The sequence below is a fragment of the Clinocottus analis genome, unplaced genomic scaffold (assembly GCF_023055335.1).
Source record: "Clinocottus analis isolate CAN_PGR_092001 unplaced genomic scaffold, fCliAna1.0.p SCAF_1, whole genome shotgun sequence".
Lineage (NCBI taxonomy): Eukaryota > Metazoa > Chordata > Actinopteri > Perciformes > Cottidae > Clinocottus > Clinocottus analis.
In genome coordinates this window covers 2,304,888-2,325,130 of record NW_027175820.1, presented here as the reverse complement: position 1 = coordinate 2,325,130, position 20,243 = coordinate 2,304,888, and the positions used below count along the sequence as shown (strand labels likewise).

Below are 20,243 nucleotides of genomic sequence, written 5' to 3'. Positions count from 1 at the left end.
TCAACTCTGGAAAATGTTGAAGCTATTTTGTACCTGAGAGTTTTTGACTGATTTGATGCCGGCCCGTTTGGTTGTTTCTGACAAAGCCTGGTGAAGAGCATATGGAGAGCGTCCTCTGAAAACATGTGTATATATATTGTGTCTTACGTTGGACGTTTGAACCCTGATCTTCTGACACGATGCAGACGCACAGGGTAGGCGCTCCTTTATATAGGCACCTGAAAAATAAAAAACCTGAGCAACCGTCGTGTTTATGATTGTGAAACGTGTCGTTTTTTTGGTCATTGTGGGAATGCAACACTTCAATAATTACACCAAAGTGCCATTTGCAGAAACCCCCTATATTGTATTTGCAATTAAGTTATACAAAGCAGATGTTTACACTTGACAGTAAAGGCACAGGATGCTTCTAATGGCATTACCGATCGCTCTGTTCAAGTGTCCCGTTAAGTTAGGACACTAGAGCAGCTAAATGGAATTTGGCCGCCACTACTTTCACCATTTGCGCTCCTGCGTTTTCATCCTCTGACAAGTCAAAATATGTTGGTGTGTATCAGTGGCCCAAATACATCTGACGGCAAGCTTGAGTTATTATTTAAACACACCATTGCATGATAAACACAGGTGTAAGCAATAACATTATTTACGGCTGCATTTTATTCGGGAGTTCTGCTCCCAGGCTCTCGGTTTAGTGCATATTTGCTTCTTGAGCTAACTAGTTAGGATTTGGACGTTGAGTGGAGCCGTCGTAAATGTTATGAGTTCCACCTGTGATTTACCAACAAAGAAGAAGGCCGCTATTGGACCCCTGTTTGTAATTACTGTGGTATTTATGGTAATCGGTCAAACGTGTTCATTTAGGAAAGCATGTACATTTCTGCCACTGGGCCCTCAAACAAGCGTGATGCGTAATAACGCAGTGTAACTATCACAAACAAATCTGCTTTCAATAAAATTCCTACAAAACCCATTGTTTTTTAGATCACATGTTATAAATGATTTGGTTTATTATAAAATAATGCACACAATGTAGAGCATAAGCAAAGTCACTGCCAGACTGTGTACAAAGGTTGTTTTCAATACATGAGTGTAAATATGATTTGAGAGAAGTTTGTAAGTTTATTGTACAAAAAGCTAAAAAAGGATTCAAAAAAGATGTATTTATATTGTAGGAGTTTAAGTATGGAACAATAAAATGGATGTAAGAACGGTAAACTTATTTTTGGTTTTCAAAAGGAATATTTATAAAACAATATTTGAGAGTTACAGGTGTGAATGAAATGTATCTATATGTAAGATATATGTATGTGTATGTATATATATATATATATATATATATATATATATATATATATATATATATATATATATATATATGTGTGTGTGTGTGTTTTTCTTTATTTCAAATTAACTATCTGATTTAATTAATGATAATTTAGGATAGGAATATATAAGCATTTTTTTGCTTCTACCTATACCTTTTCAGTCTCTGTTTTTATATATTATATAGAATAATATTGTATTGTATTATAATGATTGACTGACTAAAACACACAAACAAACAAAGTAATGTGCGATGAATAAGGGGAATTTATCTGTATATTTGTATCATATCTATTGTGTGATAGAATGGAAAAAGTGGATTTTGTAAAAGTAGCTTATTCTACAGCTACGACACAGATGTTTTTAAATGCAGAATTATCAGTTACCCTCAGGGAAGGTGTGGTGGAGGACCCGGACCATGGCCGTACCTGCTTTGAAACGCAGCATGCAGGCAGACCGCCTCGAGGTAAATCTCCCCCTCAGTAACAAGTCTGCCATCTGTGGAAGAAGTTAATTATGAGATGCTAAGTCAAAATGATGAGATAGTCAAATCATAATTATGAGACAGTAAGTCAAAATTATCACATAGTATCTCATAATTATGAGATAGTGTCTTATATTTTTCCGTCTGTATATTTTATATTGCTATTGTATTATTCTTTACTGTTTTATTACTGTTTATTTATATTATTATTTTTTTAATTTACTGTGTTTTTTTCACTGCGGGACTAATAAAGGATTACCTCATTTTATCTTAATTTTGTTGTTATCACAGTGTCAGAAACGGTTTTTATAGCCATCAGCTGACAGTATCACCTGTTGGCCACGCGGCTGTGCTCGCAGACCGCTCGCGCGCCCCCCCGCCCCTCCCCTTCTCTTCCCTCACTCCCCCGTGGCTTCCTCTATCCCTCTGCGCATGCGCGTTCCTCTGACGGAACGGAGACCATTTCCTCCAGCAGCAGGGCCTCGCAGAGCTCCGCAACACACACACATACACACACACGCACAAACACACACACACACACGCACACGCGCAAAAACATACACACATATGCAGTACGGAAAAACGTCAAAGCAAAAGCCACGTCTGGGATTGTCTCACCTCAACGCCGCTAAACCTGGATGTCCCCCCCTCCCCTCCAGCAACCCAAAGGAGTCATCCTAATGGGCCTTCATCGCTAATTTGCAGCAACATCTGGTCGACACCACAGCGGTATCTTTTTTGGGGTGAGTTGCCCACAGCGCAGTCACTGTTTTGTCTCGTTGTGTTGCCGCTGCCGCTGCAACGGTTATTCAGCTCCAGAAGCTTCGGTACAAATGTTATCACACAACCGGGGTCGTCGTTGTGGTTCAGGGTCCGTCCCGTGGGTCGCTTCGCGGCCACTCGAGGGCTTCTGGACGTATCCGCGGCGGTTACATCGCGCAGAGCTAACGTTTAAACCCGCTAGCGTTAGCTGCTAGTTTACGTCCACTGTAACGCCACGAGACCCATTATCGGACACTGTTTATGCTAGGTCCAAACGAGATGTGTGTAGCCCTCCTCCGTCCGGGTCCCCTCCTCCTCCTCCCGTTGTGTTCGTTTAGGGTTGACAGCAGAGCAACACACGCGAGCGCACACACACAATACAACACGGTAACTGTTTTAAAGACGTTTGTGTTGTCGTTTACGTTGCCTACCAATGTGCTTTTGTTGTGGGGGGTTTGCGGCTTTGCCAATAAAAAAAACCACTCTCCTCTGGTTCCATTGTCGGACGCCCCGGTCGCGGCATACGTTTTGTGGGATTGACCTTTTGTTTCTTTTTTCTTTTTTACCTTTCACTCTACCTTTCATTCCCTTTCTTTTCCCACAAATGCTGTGCTGGCTTGGGGCGGTGCGGTGCTCTGGGGAAGCCCACATGTTGAAGCCGAGGGTCGGTTAAACGAGGACCGTTGCAGCGATGTGCTACAGGCGGGTGTGTCGTCGAAATAATAATAATAATTAAAAAAACAAACATATATGTCAAACTTGTACCAATACGTAGCTATGCACTAGAAGCACGAGTCAGGTTTTAGCCACCGACACGCAGCACGAGAACAAGGTGATGGAGGCTGGAGCTGAGGGTCACTGATATTCGCTATTGTTTAATATAATGCGTTATTCTTAAGCATTTGTCTTTGCTTGAAGTACATGTCACTGTTTATATGATTTGGAGGTGTGGGGGGAGTACTTCAAAAGACTTTAAGACAGCTGATAGTTTATAAACAACAACAACACTGTTATGATCATACTGTTTATCCCACAGGGATTTAGTTTTTCTCTTGCACCACCTTCCACAGGGTTAGGCTACTGAACACCATCATAAGAGATGGGTGAGCTCCGGCGTCTTGCTCAATGACACTTCAGTGCGGATGGCTAATATTTAGATGAACAAACATTCAATGCATAACACATTTAAATAGTGCTCTTGGTAAAGGTTTTTTAAATTTTTTTATTTGTATAATCCGACCAGTCTGCCATCCCAGCAGCTTTGGCCTTGTTTGTCAGTTCCCAGTGGGGACTGAAATGTACATACCTTTGCAAGCTGTGGCATGACTGACAATAGCGATGCAGTGTCTCGTCGGCCTGCATTGTGGCTCTGCACAGTGTTCCCGTGGTCTCTGGGTGAGGAATGCCCGACTGCTCTGCTTAATGCACTTACAATCGTACTCTCGGGTTGTTTTCGTGGAACAGATCTAATCGTAGCGTATTATCTCAGTGCAGTCTCCTGTTATCTGACCTGTCACTGCTCAAAATCTCTAGTAGCATCCCTCCAGATCTTGCTGCTTTTTTTGACAATTGGTTTTAAGTCAGTTTGAAGCTGACCAGCAATTTACAATATGATCTGAATAGAGACACCAAGTGGACGGTTTTGCTTTTTATTGTTATTTATTTATCACAATTGCATAACATTTTTTCTTTCATTAACACAAATATGTCTCGCAATTATTCTGTGTGTAATTGTCCAAAAGTTGTGATTAAGGAACAGTTAGTTCGAGCAGATGTTTCTCAGAGACGGTTATTATCTCATTATGATGGCCACCTGTCTTAACTGTTGCTGTGCTGATTACAGTGAGTGCAGAGTGCTGATGAAGCGGCACGATGGCTTTGGGGTTTCTGCTCGAGAAATCTTGTTACAGAGATTGGTCGGTCGGTGGGTGTGGTGAGGGCTCGGCGTTCGTTACCCCACCTCCAGAGGAATCTGGTGAACCAGACCGTAACATGTCCCGGATCCGTTTGCTGCGTCTGTCTGGGCTACCCGGCTGCCGGTGTGTCCGACAGAGCGCCGCGAGGGGGGCTGCAGTTGTAGCGGTGACATCGAAATGCTTCGGTGCGAGAATTAATAAGCAATTTTGTAGCCCGCAGGGTTTCATTTCAGCGTTGCTGTGTAACGTACCGGTCCTCTAAATACAGCTCCACTCGGTAGTCTCCGTAGTGAGACTGCAGCCCTCCCCTCTGCTAAGTCGTGGGCTCATCGAGTAAGGTGGCTTTGCCCACACTAAGTTCCTCTCTCTGTCAGTGGCTCTCTCCCCATCTCTCTCCGACCGACTGATGGCTGGATCGGAGTAGTCTAATCGAGGTGAAGCTTGACGAGGACTAGAGGTGACAGGACATTTCCACTGGATACGTCTGCAGGCCCGGCTTCATGTCAGCTCTGTCTTTTTTAGCGATGACTGGGTGGGTGGGTGGGTGGGGGGGGGGTCAATAAACCCTCACTGTGTCTGGTCAATCCTAAAAGCTGCGAGGGGCCTGAGCCATGTTGCTGTCTTGCGGTAAGCCTGTCTCATGCACTCTCAGCAGGGAGGTAATGGCTCCTCTGTCTGTACACTGACCATCTCATTGCCCATTTGAAGCCCGTCCAAGGGCCCCTGCTGACCTCGACACAATGGCCGCGTTTAGTCCCGTCCCCTTCCCCTCCGGCCCCTTCTCCCCGATGTCCGCCGTCTCTTTAATCAGCAGGGGCAATAACAGAGAGGGGGATTTATCGCGGAGACGCCGGTGCACAGCTTAACAGTACACTGACACTCCCGAGCAACAGGACATCACAGATGGTGCTCTGCACGGCAGGCTGTGACACTGCGGAGATGCGCTCGACGTCACAAACTCTGCAGACCGGCCGCCTGCGTTTCAGCAGCCCGGTATATAGTGCGCACGCGTCTTTATACCCAGATGCACACCAGGATGGGGTTTTATTGTGTTATTGTTTCATGCACATCCCCCCCGAGTTATGCAGGTTCAGTGCAAACGCTGCGAGATGCAAAGTGGCGAGCAGCGCCACGGTTCACTTGTTTGGGACGAGTGACGGAATTTGAAACTAGCAGCAGATCTGCTCTTCACCTGCAGTGCTTCCTCTATTTAAACATGCAGTGAGACCAAAGAGGTGTAATATTATTATTATATCACGATTTCTGAGATGATTGCCTTTTATTTTAGCCGATTCCGATTAAAGCTGTTTAAAATGTATTGTTTATTTAGGTGCATTTGAGGTTTTGTTAGGGCTGCATTACTGATTATTTAAATAATCAGTAATTGTGTAGATTATTATCCAGAATAATCAATTTGTTGGTATTTGTTCAAGAGTCCAAAACCCAAAGATATAAATTTTACCGTCAGCGACAGTTGATTTAAAAATATTGCATCCAAAATGAATTCTTTATTGAAAGGGTTGCAGATACATTTTTGTCTTTTATTTTTAGTCTGCAGGTAATTCCTCTTTGCCATGATGATCTTTTTAGTCTCTTACTGTGTGATACAAGTGTTGCGTTGTGAAGCATCATATATTTGGTCAGTTCTGATGATATTATTTCCCAAACGCCATGGCTTTGAGTCCTCATTTTTTATTTCTCGTGAACAACATTGAGTAGCAGTACCTTTAACGGTAATGGAGGATTGACTAAAAGTGCTTTATAGACCATTTCACCACTGCTGTTGTGACTCTTCTTCTCTGTTCAGCACCTGCTGTCCTGCGATAGAGGCAACCAACTGCCCCCCCACCACCTCCCCCTATTATCCTCCTCCCCAGTGATCACGACGCCCAGTAGAATAGCGGCATTGTGGCTGCCATCTTGCGCGTTAGCTCAGCGAGGCCTCTCCATCTGGGCAGCGGCCGGTTCGGTCAGGGAGCTCCTTGAAGGGCCGGGAGGCTTCTTCCGCCACGCCTGCTGGCGAGCTGCACAATGTAGGCAATGAGTAGAGCCGCAGGCCGGACGCATGCCCAGTCTCTCACTATGTACGCCCACGACATGCAGAGATTTTCCACCGGGAAGTGTTTCTCACACGGATAAATGATAATGCAATATTTTAGCCTTTTTTCTCCTTTTTGTTTTTATAAAAGAGTATACCATTTCATTGCATTGTTTGTTTCCTCTTTGCGCTGTTCATGTGTTGTTACTGGACATATGGTGGGACTCCATCCATACATCAGAGGAAAAAAAACATGTTGCGATTTTCCAAACAAGACACTAGTATCGCCAACAACTTAAAAAGACTATTTCTCTAAAGTCTCTGTTTTTGCTCTTGCCACATTTAAGAAGTAGAGATATCCTCAAAGGAGCCTCATTTATCAGTTTTCCCGTCCAATTCTCCCCACGGTACATTTCTTACTAAAATTACATTATTTGTCTTTCACAGTCGTGAAGAGGCAGCGATAAACGAGCCGCTCCTGTTGCTTGTTTAACATTCTGCCTGCATAGTTTCCAGAACTGGAGTAGGATTGTAATCTATTAAGAACACCTAGAAAAAGTGGCGGTGCGTTGTTGTACAGCGAGCTGGCGGCTGCGTTGTGATGTGATAAGGCACTCCAGCCACAAAGTGTTTTCAAAAGAAAAGACTCCTGTAAAACAAACTAACTATTCGATGAAGTAACTTGAGATATCGACACAGAACAAAGTTCAAATGACGAATAACTATAACTTCCCTTTGATTCCTCGCAGGCCACGTCTAACTCGAACATGGCGTTAGATCAACCGTCTTACATGAGCCTGGATTCATACCTTTCATGTTTTCAGCTGACGTTAATCGGCCGCTTGTCTCCAACATTTCTTCCTAGAAAAATCTTAAGTTTTTCACTTTTTGTACCCAAACAAATGTGATTTTGCTCGTCTGGTAAATCGCTCGCTGCCCTTTTTAGTTCCTCGCCTTTTGTGAGAAGTTCAGTTGCGACTCGATGTCGTCGCCTTACTCATCGGGGCCTTTGTCACTTTGCTGTGTGAAGAGATGCCGATGACTAAGACCGAGCTTTTCTCCAGCTTCAAGTCCAACATCAGCCTCTTTGTCTTATTGTTTCGCCTCCCACCATCTCACGTCCAAAATGTATATTTAAGAGTCATGTCGCACAAATGCTTAATAATATGGTGTTTCAAATTCTGTCCTTTTTATTTATTTATATATCTATATAGTTAGGTAGGTTTGTGTGTGTCTCTCGCCCTTCCCTTGCTCGCCCCCGGTGTCTGATCTCTTGCACGACGCAACACCGCTTGCGTCCTGCTTCACTGTGGTCCATCGTATATAGGTCAATATGTGGAGAAGAAGAGGAAGTAGTGCAGTGGGTGTAAAGTTGAGGGGGGTTCCTCCCTTTACAGACGTAGTAAAACCCGCTGCCATTATTGTGACCGTCCTAAAAAAGATCACAGGATGAATCACCGACGACGGCGACGATGAATCCCGTCTCAGCGGGGGAGGTTTCCTCGCTTCCTCTTTTCGCCGCTGTCCCATGCGTGAGTCGTGTCTTGAAATGCATCACGCAGCTGAGTTTCACATAGATACACGTAAATGCTTCCAAGTTAATGATGTCACGCAGAGGGACCTGAATTAGGTCTCCACTCTAATGCAGCTTCTTCTTTTGAAAAGAAGATTATTTTTTACGTGAGGTTTTCTTTTGTGTATTAATTCCCCTCATGCTATCTTTGTATACATATACATATATCTTTTTTTATCAAAGCAATCATTCTTTTCCTGATGTTTTCAATTGAGGGATTAAAAACCTGCACAGCGTTGAGATGCGTATTGACCATGGCCTACATCTGGGCCTGTTTCTGATACACCAGCTGATGAGCCCCATGACTTACTGCGAGGAAGGTAGCATCACGGGTGCATAAATAGATACAGAATGATGGATTTAGCGCTACAAGGCAGATGGATGATTCTTTAGGACTTATCTTCTCCCATTTCATCACGCAACGCAAATCCTGGGAGGGACAGCGTGTCGTCACCGTGACCCTTCATGGTCCTGTGGTCCATGACCTCAATCGCAGCGTGACATGTTGAATGTTCAGGGAAAAAACGAACCATGATCCATATCTGGAAGACGTGTTTTTTGCTAAATCCTGTCAAATTCTGTCGCATCCGAAGCTGCCGTCATATTCTCTAGTATTTGATCAAGTTTGATTATTCATTTAGATCCTCGTTGCCACTCGCCAACGCGACTCACTTTCTCAGGATACCTCCACTCTGCAGTCGAGTTGTTGCACGCAGTCATTAATGGGAATAAATGGGTAATATACTGCAGGAGATATGCAATATATGGATATTAATCGGTATTGTATATGGGCTGTAACCAGAATATACGTTTTTTAATGAATAAACGGTGTCCTGGTTGTTTAATGCAATATGAAGTGTCAGTAGGATTTTATTGATTCTAGTATTTCCATCGATACTGCTCATCGGTTTCATTCTTCTTCATATAAAATAAAAACAACTGATGAAGAACATAATTAACATTGCTTTGTTTTATTCTACACCAAAGTCTTGAAAAAGCCTTCGCAGCAAAAACGATTAGCTTTCATTTATTTACCAATTGTCATTAGCAAACTCCGCATCGCTAACGTTGCAGTGGAAGAGGACGGACGGACGCTCGCCAAACGGTAGAACATATTTCTGCAGCTTGACGTTCTGCTGGCGTTACCTCCCGTACTTGTGAGGGTGCTATTGCTTTTGCTTTCGACAGTTATCGGCATCTGCTGCTGTTTTCCACAAATGTCTCACTCCATAACTTCTAAAGTACCGGAAGCAAGAACCGTTAACTTGAGACCGCTTCAATAATCTGGGTTTTACTCATTTGGAACCAGGTTTTCTGGGGGTATCCCTCGTCGTCTGCTTCCTCCACCTGATGCACGGTCTCTCACTGGAAGTTGTTACCCACCCAGAACCCAATACATCTCATTCCATGATCATTTTGCTGCGGTGACCGCCACGCTCTCTGCTGCACGGGTCAATTGAGGAAACGGGATCACTACAGTTGACGTATTCATGGTCGATGCTGACGTCGCTGAACCGTTGCCTCGCCTGCAATTGCATCAACACTTCCCGCCCGTTCCACTTCTGCACCGGACTTGTGGTCTCTTGTACGTTCATGTTATCACTCCGTCTGCCGCTCTGTGCCGATATTCACGCCCCCGGGTCAACCGAGGGGTCCGGGTCGTAAGCAAAACAAAGCCGCCGGTCTCGGGTTTCCGCACGGTTCTGCCTCGAGCCTCCGGGGAGCGCAAGAATGCACCAGCCATTTAGGATACGCAGACCCACTCCTAAACACATGTTCTTCAGCGGGTTTCAGTGTCAACCTCATTGTGTCAAGCCAGCGGTTTAGATGCACGTTAGGTTGCAGATTATTGTTCATGCTTGTTGCCAAAAACTCTTCCTGCATTTAGCCCAGGAGGCACTTTATGTTGTCCCTGTGATGTCGTCCTCGTGTGAGGCTGTTTTCCTGCAACAGTCCTGACCGCTCTTCTGGTTTACGTCGAAATATATTGAACGCTGTGTTGATCGGTGAAGCCGGCACGCGGCTGGAGTCTCATTGGACTCCCTTCTTAAGAGCCTGCGTCATTAACTGTAAAAATGCAACACGAGGTCAGGATGTTTGCTCGGGTGTCCACGGGGAGTCCTGTGCTGTTCCTTCCTGCCGTCTCCCCTGGCACCTTATACGAGAAGAAATCACATTCAAAAGCTGAAACAATCCATCGATATTCATCGCTGATTGACAGAACATTATTCTTACATTGTTTCTTGTGTGTGTCAGTAAACCTGCCAAAATAACAGCCACTTAAATAACTCAAATGTGAAGTTTTTCTCTTTTGTTTCTCTTTGTGTATATTGAACGAAGTTTTTCACTGGTTTGCTTGGGCCTATTCTAGGACACACATTCCAAAAAACTTAATCTGAAACCAATACATATTAAGAACGATGATAAATCTCATTTTCAGTTTTTTCAGGTGTTCAGATTACACTTGCGTAGCATAAAAGAAGTCTTCGGTGGCAGAAAACCTTCACATTTATGAAACTGGAACGAGAGAATTCTTCTTCCCAACAATGAACCGATCATCAGAATAGTAACTGATTCCTTTGCTTTCAATCGACCGATTGATTATTGCTGATTGTTGCGACTTAAAAGAATCAGCAGTAGCTGTGTGACTGTATGATGTGTAAGAAGCAGTCATGCTATTCGCACACCTGTGGTCAGTTTGGTCTTTGTTTTATTTAGTGTGTGTGTGTGTGTGCGTGTGCGTGTGTGTGTGTGTGAGAGTAAATTCACCATAGAAATCCCTGAGCCCTGCTCTCTGCGGGCAAGATTTGCAGTTGCTGCCTCTGCAAACATTGGCTCTGCATTAGCAGAATTTCTCCTCCGTGATCCCTAGCGTGTGTGTGTGTGTCTGTGTGTGTGTGTGTGTGTGTGTTTCACTGTCCACCTTTTTCCTCACCCATATCAATTACCGTCACCCAGTGTCCCCTCTTCTGCAGGTGAAAACAGACTGAATGTGCTGCACACACACACGTGCGTTCAAATACGGTGATAGCTGACTGGTGATGGCTGGATATACCTGTCTTTTAGGTGAGGTACTCCTTGCAACAGATGAGAGTGTGTGTGTGTATGTGTGCGAGTCAAACTGAGACACACAGCATATGAGGAGATGTGTCATCACACGCCACAGTGTTTCATCTCTGACTCCCACGCACACCGAGACAGACACACGCCCAGACCTTCACCCACAACGCACTGTGTGCTATCAAAGCGGCGTTGCTCTTAATTTCCATCCGCCAGGCACTTCTTCTGTCAGATAATTAGGCTACAATTCCTAACCGAGCCTATGAAAAGAAGCTAATGACCTAGTTAACATGATCTCAAGGGTCGCGCTATTGTAGCTGAAACGGTGGTGATTATTATTATCTGGTTATTTTGCTGGATATCGCTCAGGCAGTTTTAGTTCTTTCTTTTTTTTTTGTATCACTTTCATCAAAAATGTGTGACCCTGAAAATGGTGACATGACAGCAATGTCTATTCCAAGTACCAGAGTACTTGTGGGAGGTTTCTAAGGAATAAAAACGACAACCTGCGAGACACTTCGGAGAGTACAAACGTCCTATCGGTGTGTGTGTGTGTGTGTGTGTGAATATGCATGCGGGGAGTGTGTCGCCACTTGCACGACTCCTGTGTGCGCACACGCACTCCTGCGCTCACGCGGTCGTGGCTAATAAGCGGGCGCCGCCGCGGAGAGCGCCCCCACGCTGAGCGCTAATGCAAGTCTGTGGTCGCGAATTAATAATTCAGAGCGCTGGCATCGCTGGGTGGAGCCTCTATTATTCATGGTTGGCATTGGAACCGACAGATGACTGCTGTTAATATTAAGCAGCAGCAGACGCAGAAACCAGGCCGTTCTTCAGCGCTTCCACGTCCGTCTCTCTCCTCCGTCGTGCACGCCCCTCTGCTCCACCCCCCCTTTACTCCTCTATTGCTACGCCCTTCATCTCTCTCTCCATGTCTCTCTGTCTGTATGCCGCTGTCTCTGTCTCTCTCTGTATCGTCCTCCTCAGCTCTTGATGTCCTCATGTCCGTTGTTGCACCGCCTCCATCCCCCGTCTCTTCTCTTTCTGTCTCTTTCTCTCGGCGTGAATCTCTAATTTCCAATTCAGACGCGCTTCCTCTGAAACGAAGCGTTTTTCTTGAAATTCAAAGCGCTCAAATGGTTTTTAAAGTTAAAGTCTTTGATCAGAAACTGTTACGTCACCAAAACTGTTCAGCTGGGCCTGAAGTGAAGCTCAGATTCATTCACTACATGAGCAGAACAATGAACATCATCAGTGCGGCTTCACTCGACTGACTAGCACCACGCTTTCTGCCAACGCTGCCAAATCATATATTTCAAAGTCATTTCTGGGAGGAACCGGTCCGTCTACTCCTCGTGATGAACATCACAACCTGATGAGTGCGTCTCCTGTTTCATAAAGAAAATACGGCTCTTGTTCCCATCTGTCCTTGTGTCTACCTTCTTAGAGGCTGCACCCACCCAAAGTGCACAGTCAATTTCTCAATGTGGGATTACTGTGTGCTCGGGTCCTCTGTATAATCTCTCTATTTTTATTTTGCATTTCATTTGGAGACGAAGACTATTCCAGTGTGCTTTTTGCATTTTAGCTTCTCAGTCCCCATTTTCTCCTGACATTCCTCCCTCTCGCTATCCTTCCTTTTTTATTTATTTTTAGTCCACGAAGTCTGCTTCTTCCTCCATAGTGTCAGTGTTGCCGCCTCTGAATGCTTCTTTTTATTTGAAGAGATTTGGAGCTCCAGTCACCACTAATGCCGCTGCCATATTGTACCAGCACCCCGCTGTGGCTGCTGCTAATGACATTCTTTGTGTTTCCATCCTCGTGCTTCGCAGCCTCGTCTCCTCCTCCTCTTCCTCCTCCTCCTCCTCCTCTGGTCTGAATGGAGGGCTTGTCATGTGTTGCCATCAAAGGAGGAGGAGGAGAGGCAATGAAAGCAGCGGCAAGCAACACCCACTCCCTCCACCCCTCCCCTCCTTCCCTCGTCTTCCTCGCTCATTCTCTCGCACCTCCCGGGATGTTTGATGCAACTTCTGTATGTGTGAGTGTGTTTGAGAGACAGCATATATTAAGCCATGGTTGAAGAATGCGTTTTGCATATGTGTGCGAGGAGCAGCATATATTAGGCCAGAGGATGAGGGCATTTTGTGGGTACTTTAGTGGATGTGCGTGCGTGCACTGTATATTCATTGTCAGTCAGAGGATAAGCTAAGGTTGAAGAGTGTGCATGTGTGCACCTGCCAAGCAGATGTCTTGTCAGAAGAGCCTCCCTGAATCACAACCACAAGCTTCCCCTCCACCTCCCAACTCTCCACAATCACAACTCCTATCTGCCTCCACATATTATTTTGCACTCCAGCGTGGTCCTCAGTCACTCCATCATCCTGTTGCACTTGTTTTTAACCTCTTAACACAGGCACATGCATACCTCTGCTGGCAATATTGCCTCTTCATCATCTCCCGCATGGCTAATGGATGATTGGTGCCAAGTCTGCACAGCTGCAGACACACACACACACACACATACACACACACACACACACACACACAGTGCTGTTACTGTATGTTTGATTCCTCACCACTACACTACTTAACATAAAACTGCTGCATGTGAGGAGAGGGAGGATGATATCTTTTCATCGGGTCAGAAGTGCTGCAACTCATTTTTTTTTTTTTTAAATGTTATTGTTTTTTTAAACAATCCTTTTTTTTTTGCCCATAAATAATGAAAAATGAATCAATGTTTCCTTTGCTCAAAAGTTTCATCCTGATATTCATTGTTTGGCAAAATAGTTGCAAATAATATAATGCTTGTGTCATTCTTTAAAATGAAAAATAAACCCTGATGATATTATCATAAGATATCGTGGCAGATGCTTTTAAATTGCATTTTGGGAAATGTAGGGCCCAGCTTTTCTGGAGTTAGCCCCCTACTAGGAAATAACAAAATAATTTCTTCATCAAGTCCCCTAACTTCATGGCAGGTTATTTGGTTAGTATAGTTTGGCCTTTTTAAGGTGTTTTTCAGCTGATTAAGCAACACTTATTTTCTCGTACGTGGCGCTTCTCTAAAACGAGGACACAATCCAGGATGAAGCAGCCGACGCTGTCCAAACATTACTGGGGGAAACCCTGAAAAAGAAAAGCAGTGTGAGCAGGCCGACTCTCTCCGTAACCTATGCAATGATGAGGAAGCGCCAGCAGCCTCTGCCTCCGCCTGCATGGATATTGAGAGGATATAAATAGCCGGGCCTGACACTGGAACCGCAGAGCACGGAGCTCAAACAATAAGCCGCCGCCACTACCCTTCCTCCCCTCCGCTTTCTCCAGTCCGGCAGCCTCCCAGAGGCTCAGGAGGCGAGTGGGAAGGAGGGGAGGGGCGGGGAGTTTCGCTCTTCCTTTCTTTCTCCCACTTCCTGCCTCCCTGCTTTTGTAATCTGTCACCGGCGGTGAGCCCGAGCCGTCGTTCGTTGCGTCAGAGAGGCAGGCAGAAGTCTCACCCACCTGTCTGCCGGCGCCGGGAGAGGTCTCTCCGTCACGCTGCTCTATTTTTCATTCAGTTAGATAAAGATGGAGGGTGTGTGTGTGTGTGTGTGTGTGTGTGTGTGTGTGTGTGGAGAGGAGGGGCAGCTGTGGATTAGACACGCACATGACTCCGTTGCGCTGCTGCTGCTGCAAAAAGGATGTGATTAATTTTCCCCCCTTCTTGCTCACTTCAAAATTCCAGGAGGCCTCCTCTTGTGTTCGTTCGTTGGTATTCCTCGTTGCATGCACGGTGTGTGTGTGTGTCTGTCTGTGTGTGTGTGCGTGTGTGTGATTCCGCATTCAGACCGACTCCAGCCGTCGTGTCTTATCACCGTCTCTGGAAGTCAGTAAAGCGATCTGGTGTAAAGTCGGCACCGGAGGTTGTTAGTTCAAACCTCAGAGCCATCTGGTGAATCTGTACAGAGGACAAGTCTTTAATCTTGCTTTCCCTCTCCTCCCCAGAGCGATTAACAGCGAGATACCCTTGAGCAAGGCACTTATCATTAATCCCCCCAGTGCAGCCGCTGGTCGACCGCTAGAAGCCTGCAATTGTGTTGGGCAGCAGTTCTTTTTTTTTTCTTTTTCTAAAAAGTTAAATAAACGGTCCAAAGAACAGGGAAAACTGAGTTTCTGTGGGACGGCAGAAACGACACCACAGCAATACACATTTAAAAAAAGATGGCCAAGATGTCTAGAAATGCTTCATGTGGCAGACGGCCGTAATGATTGAGTACGCCACATGCCTCTCTCAACTTATTTTTTGCTCTGTGATCGGCTCCCCTTTTCATTATTTACTGTCCCTCTTAGCTCTCTCCTCTCCTCAGGAATCGACCCGTCTCTCAAAAGTATCTGAGCCGTTTTTAAAAGTTTGTGTTTAGTCATACATTTCTCGCCTTCGCTGGTTTGAAACGGTTGATTAGTGGCGTGATTTTTGTTGTCGACGTGGACTTTGATTTCTCTCCAGCGATGAGTTGCATATCTGCTCTTTACCTGCTCAAACAAAACTACTGTAAATCCATTGTCAGATCAAAGGTACTTAATCATTACTACTGTATAAAAAACACTTAAAGTGTACTTGTGGCCTTCAATGGTCTTGTACTGTACCCGCAGATTATAAGGGAATGGCTTAAAGTGCCGGTTGACCCATTTCTATATCAGCATATCTACTTAATGTAGAATTAAGTACCTGATGGACTTTAGTTCAACCTGCATATTGTTTGCTGCTTGTACTGCCAACCCCACTTAAAAAATCTACATCCCAGTCTTCAGCATCTTTGCAGCTTCGGGCATCTTCAGCTCGTTCACTCAGTAATGTCTGATCCCGACTGCCCGCTGTACCTCACTGACAGTGAAAGCAAGTTTAAAAAAAATAAAATAAGGGTCGTCTGAAATAGCATTGAACAGCTGACAAGCCACAGGCCTAGAAATTGTTCTTGATGGTCAGAACCGTTTCTAAAGCAGCGATTGAATGTGGGACATTTTGAGGGGAATACCTAAGAATATCTGAGCGACAGGAACAATATGCATGAGTGTGAATGAGATGAACAGAGCATCAGCCGCCTCAAGACCTTCATGTGACTTTGCACAGCACATTTATTTGTTTCAGTCCTGCGATGATAAACAAATGGCCTCGCACTGTGCTGTGACGTAATGAAGACGTCGTCGTTGTATGAGGTGCGACTGGCACTTACTGTTGGTTTTGCACCTCCTGCTTTTCCTTTGATCGCGCTATATTTGTCACACACAAGACTCAACATGGTTGCTGGAAGCCGGGGCTCACAGTTTGAACAGCGCAGTGGTCAAGAAGACGAAGAGTTTATCCTGTAATTAAGAACGATCAAACGCGTCTGTATACAAATGAACGTCTGTAGATGTGAATCTGTGACGGGTAAACACTAATTGGCGACGGGCACTTAAGTCTATCGCCTCGCTTTTGTCCCCCCCGTCTTGTATTTGCATATTTTCCAACCTGGGGTATCGTATTCGTTCGCTGGCTGGTAATTCGCCTTACATTTGTTCATCGTTTGCCGTTGCAAACAGGCCTGCTGTCAAGTGCTTTACATACAGGGAAATGTGATGCAGCCACGAGTCATTTGTTGTTGACAGTTCCATGCTGTTACTCTGCAGTGCCTCCAGCACCTTGAGAGGGTTTTTATTTGTGACCTTATGCTGTGTATTTGCATACCCAGTAGGTTACATTTCCATATTTCCCCCCCAATTTGTTTTGCTTAGGGTACACTCTACCATATACACACTCTGTACTGTCTTTACTGATGCTGAGTCTAGGCCCTATACTTGAGGTGCCCCTTGTTTTAGAGGGATAAGACATTGTTCATGAGATTGTGACATGGTTAGAGATAGACCGTCTCCTAATACTGTAGATAAACATTTTAAAGGTCGACACCAACTTGGGATCAGAATTCAGGAAACTTAGGTTTAGGAAACCTAACTTTTCTAAATTCTGATCATACAGCACGGCCGTCTGTCACAGACATAAACAGATGTTAAGCGCTGTGTCTGCACCTTAAGTTGGTTTACCATGCGATGGTTTCAAAAACCCTGCCACGCCATGACTTTAGTCAGATTGAATGCTCCCTTAATGGCGTTCGTGTGGCGTGGATACTGCTCTCTCTCTCTCTCTCTCTCTCTCTCTCTCTCTCTCTCTCTCTCTCTCTCTCTCTCTCTCTCTCTCTCTCTCTCTCTCTCTCTCTCTCTCTCTCTCTCTCTCTCTCTCTCTCTCTCCCTCTCTCTCTCTCCCTCTCTCTCTCTCTGCAGCATACAGAGCTCTTGTGTGGCATACCCAGACTTGGTATTTGATGGGAATGCTGTTTACTGCTTGATTTTTATATAATGCCGTCCTTTGTTGAGTGTGATGGGAGCTGTTGTTAAACGGTGACTCAGTAAATGTAATTTCCCTCGGGCACAATTAATGACATCCTGATTTTAAAGGTAGACTTGTTTTTTTTCTACACGCTCCGGTAGACGGCTGTGTTCGCAGGTCCGTAATCTGCGGCATGGCCTTGGACCTGCTTGGACCAGACTTCCTGTTTACATAACTCGAGGCTTTTGCCACCATAGTTTCAGGAATCCGACAACAACATTCTCAGTTAAACGCCAGCCCTCCGTGGTGATTTCCGTCCGAGCTTTTTATTCATGCGGGGAGAGCTGACAGAGCAATCGGCGAAACATTCACGTGGTAGGTTTCCAGCACACGCGGCGCTTCTTTTGGATGAGCGTCGGCTTTTAGGAGCTGGATTAGAGTGTAAGATAAATGTTTAAATGGTAGCCTGCTTCTGTGTAGCAGACATGTGGAGGTGCAACGCTCATAACTATCCAGAGACAGATCTTCTCCGTTGACGTGGAACCGGGAGACAGATTTGCTTGGGAGCTTGTCGGTGGCGTACATTTTGGTCTTTATTTTTTTTTATTTTAGTAAATTGACGTCCCAACATAATAACATTTATGGCGAGCGAAGAGAAGCACATTGCGTAATAAGCTGATCAAACTTTGCTGCAAATAAATCAGTGTGACAAGCAGAGACATGACTTAACTTACTTTTCAAAGGGAACACACGTGTATATTTTCAGAGGTACTGTTTTATTATCTGATATGCGAGTGTGTAGCACGACTCTTTTCTTCACGGCTATCTCAGCGAGGTGGAAGAGACGGAGCTGAATTTGTTTTCCAACACCTTTGAGAAGACCATAACGAGGCCCGGGTGGCTAAGAGCAAAGACGCAGACTTGCCACAGGTTGATATTTTTGTGTGTGTCTTTTTTTTTTTGCATGCGGCTCCAGGAGTCTGGATGCTGCCGGAGAACGGAAAACAAAACAGTGCTTTATCCTCCAAAGTATAATGAATATGCAGGGGGGTTTTTTTTGTCTTCGAGGCACAGCGCAGTGAAATATTAATGCGGTGTAACGAGATGATTAGTAGATGAGCCACACAAGACCCCACAGTCACTCTTATCACTTTCATCTAGCTTCATCAAAGCGGAGCGCAGAGAACCAGACCGACGGTTAAAGTAGAACACGGCGTGGTCCCAGTGAAAAATGGCGCGCGGGAACGGCAAATGGTAATAATATTACTGTCATCCGGCGCGGCAGGAGGAGAAAAAAAGGCAAAGCGCGGCGCTCCGGGGAAGCGCACAACAAAAGGCTGCGGTTACATCACCGGGCGTTGTCATGGCGCTGACAACAGCGGCTCCTGTTGCACGCCGGAGAGACGGTTCAGGAAGACCGGAGAGGAAGCGATGCATCTGGTACGCCGGGGTCAAGCGATGGAGTAGTCCTCCATCATGTGTGAAGACCAACTATAGCGCCGCATGAAAAATATATACCACCAAAATATATAACATCAAGCCTCCTGATTTTAATTTGGGGAACAATCGCATCGCAGCGCCCTGCAGGGGCCACGAAGCGCTTTGTATTCAAGCAAAGGGGGTTGATATAAGTATGTGACCTTTAGGTTTAGCCAACAAAACCACTTAGTTAAGTGGAATAAAAGGTAGGTTTTTAAATAAATACTTGTTTTCTCCCTCTGCATCGTGCCGAGCTCATTAGCTGTTGAAGTAATTGAACAAACAAAAAACTCATGTTTGAAATTCACCTGATATGTAGTGTGTGATTTCAGCTTTGTGAAGTGAGTTTTTATAAACACACAAGTAAAACCACCTGGTTGAGGATTGATCGCAATCTGCTGAAGGTAAACGAGTGTATTCTGTATTTCTACTCCTGTAACAATCTAATGTAGTTTGTAAAAAGTCAGGATGCTTGTCCTGCTTATTGTGTATTGGTGTGTTCTTTGGTGTCATTAGATAAACAACATACACTCTGATGTCAGCGCTGCCAGGTCTTCTTGCCAGGCTTAAGATCGTGGAACACAACATCTTAAGTTTATTAAAAACATCAAGGTGTAAAAAGTAAGGAAGCTAAAGGTTTTGGCAACAAAACCACTTCAGTTAGGTTTAGGAACAACTTCATGGTGAGGCTCATAGAATAAGTACGCAAACTTAGGTTTAGTCAAATAAAAAAATGCATTGGCAACGTCGATGGGAAAACACTTTGTATTCAATCCAATGCAAAACGCACACACACCCACACACGCACACACACACACCAGGTAAAATACCTTGCACCATTGCTAATTCTACAGTTGGAAGGCATCAAGACCTGCCATGTCTTTGCTGTGGTACTAACTTTTCAGAGATGTATAAACTGTTGTGCAGTGTCCTGGCGTCTGATAAAACTGGACTTCCTGGTTTTGTATTTTATATTATGACTGGTAACTGAAGCAACACGGCCAAATGCACGTAGCATCTTGCTTTTCTTTTTTTGGGGGGCAGCACCATTGTTGAGCTCAACACTTGCGCTCCGTAGATATGCAGCAAGGGTGACGTCACACAATACGGTAGCAAATCACGTGGCGGTGGAGGACCCACGCCTTTTTCTTTCTGAACGTCAAACACGGACGATGTCACGAAGCATTTGTTTTTCAGCGTGTGTGTGTGTTTTTTTTTTTTATTTCAACCACATCCTGCTCTGTGGGAAAGTGGCCACAGCGGCG

General features: G+C 45.0%; 1 protein-coding gene across 1 annotated transcript in view; it reads left to right on the top strand.

The window, feature by feature from the left end:
* The first annotated feature begins 2,264 nt into the window (after nt 1–2,264).
* LOC137785381 (tyrosine-protein kinase CSK) overlaps nt 2,265–20,243 on the top strand; it is a 37,221-nt gene continuing 19,242 nt past the window's right edge. The window contains exon 1 of the mRNA XM_068576545.1: nt 2,265–2,550. The gene's annotated coding sequence lies outside the window, so the exon portion shown is untranslated. The remainder of the gene's footprint in view (nt 2,551–20,243) is intronic.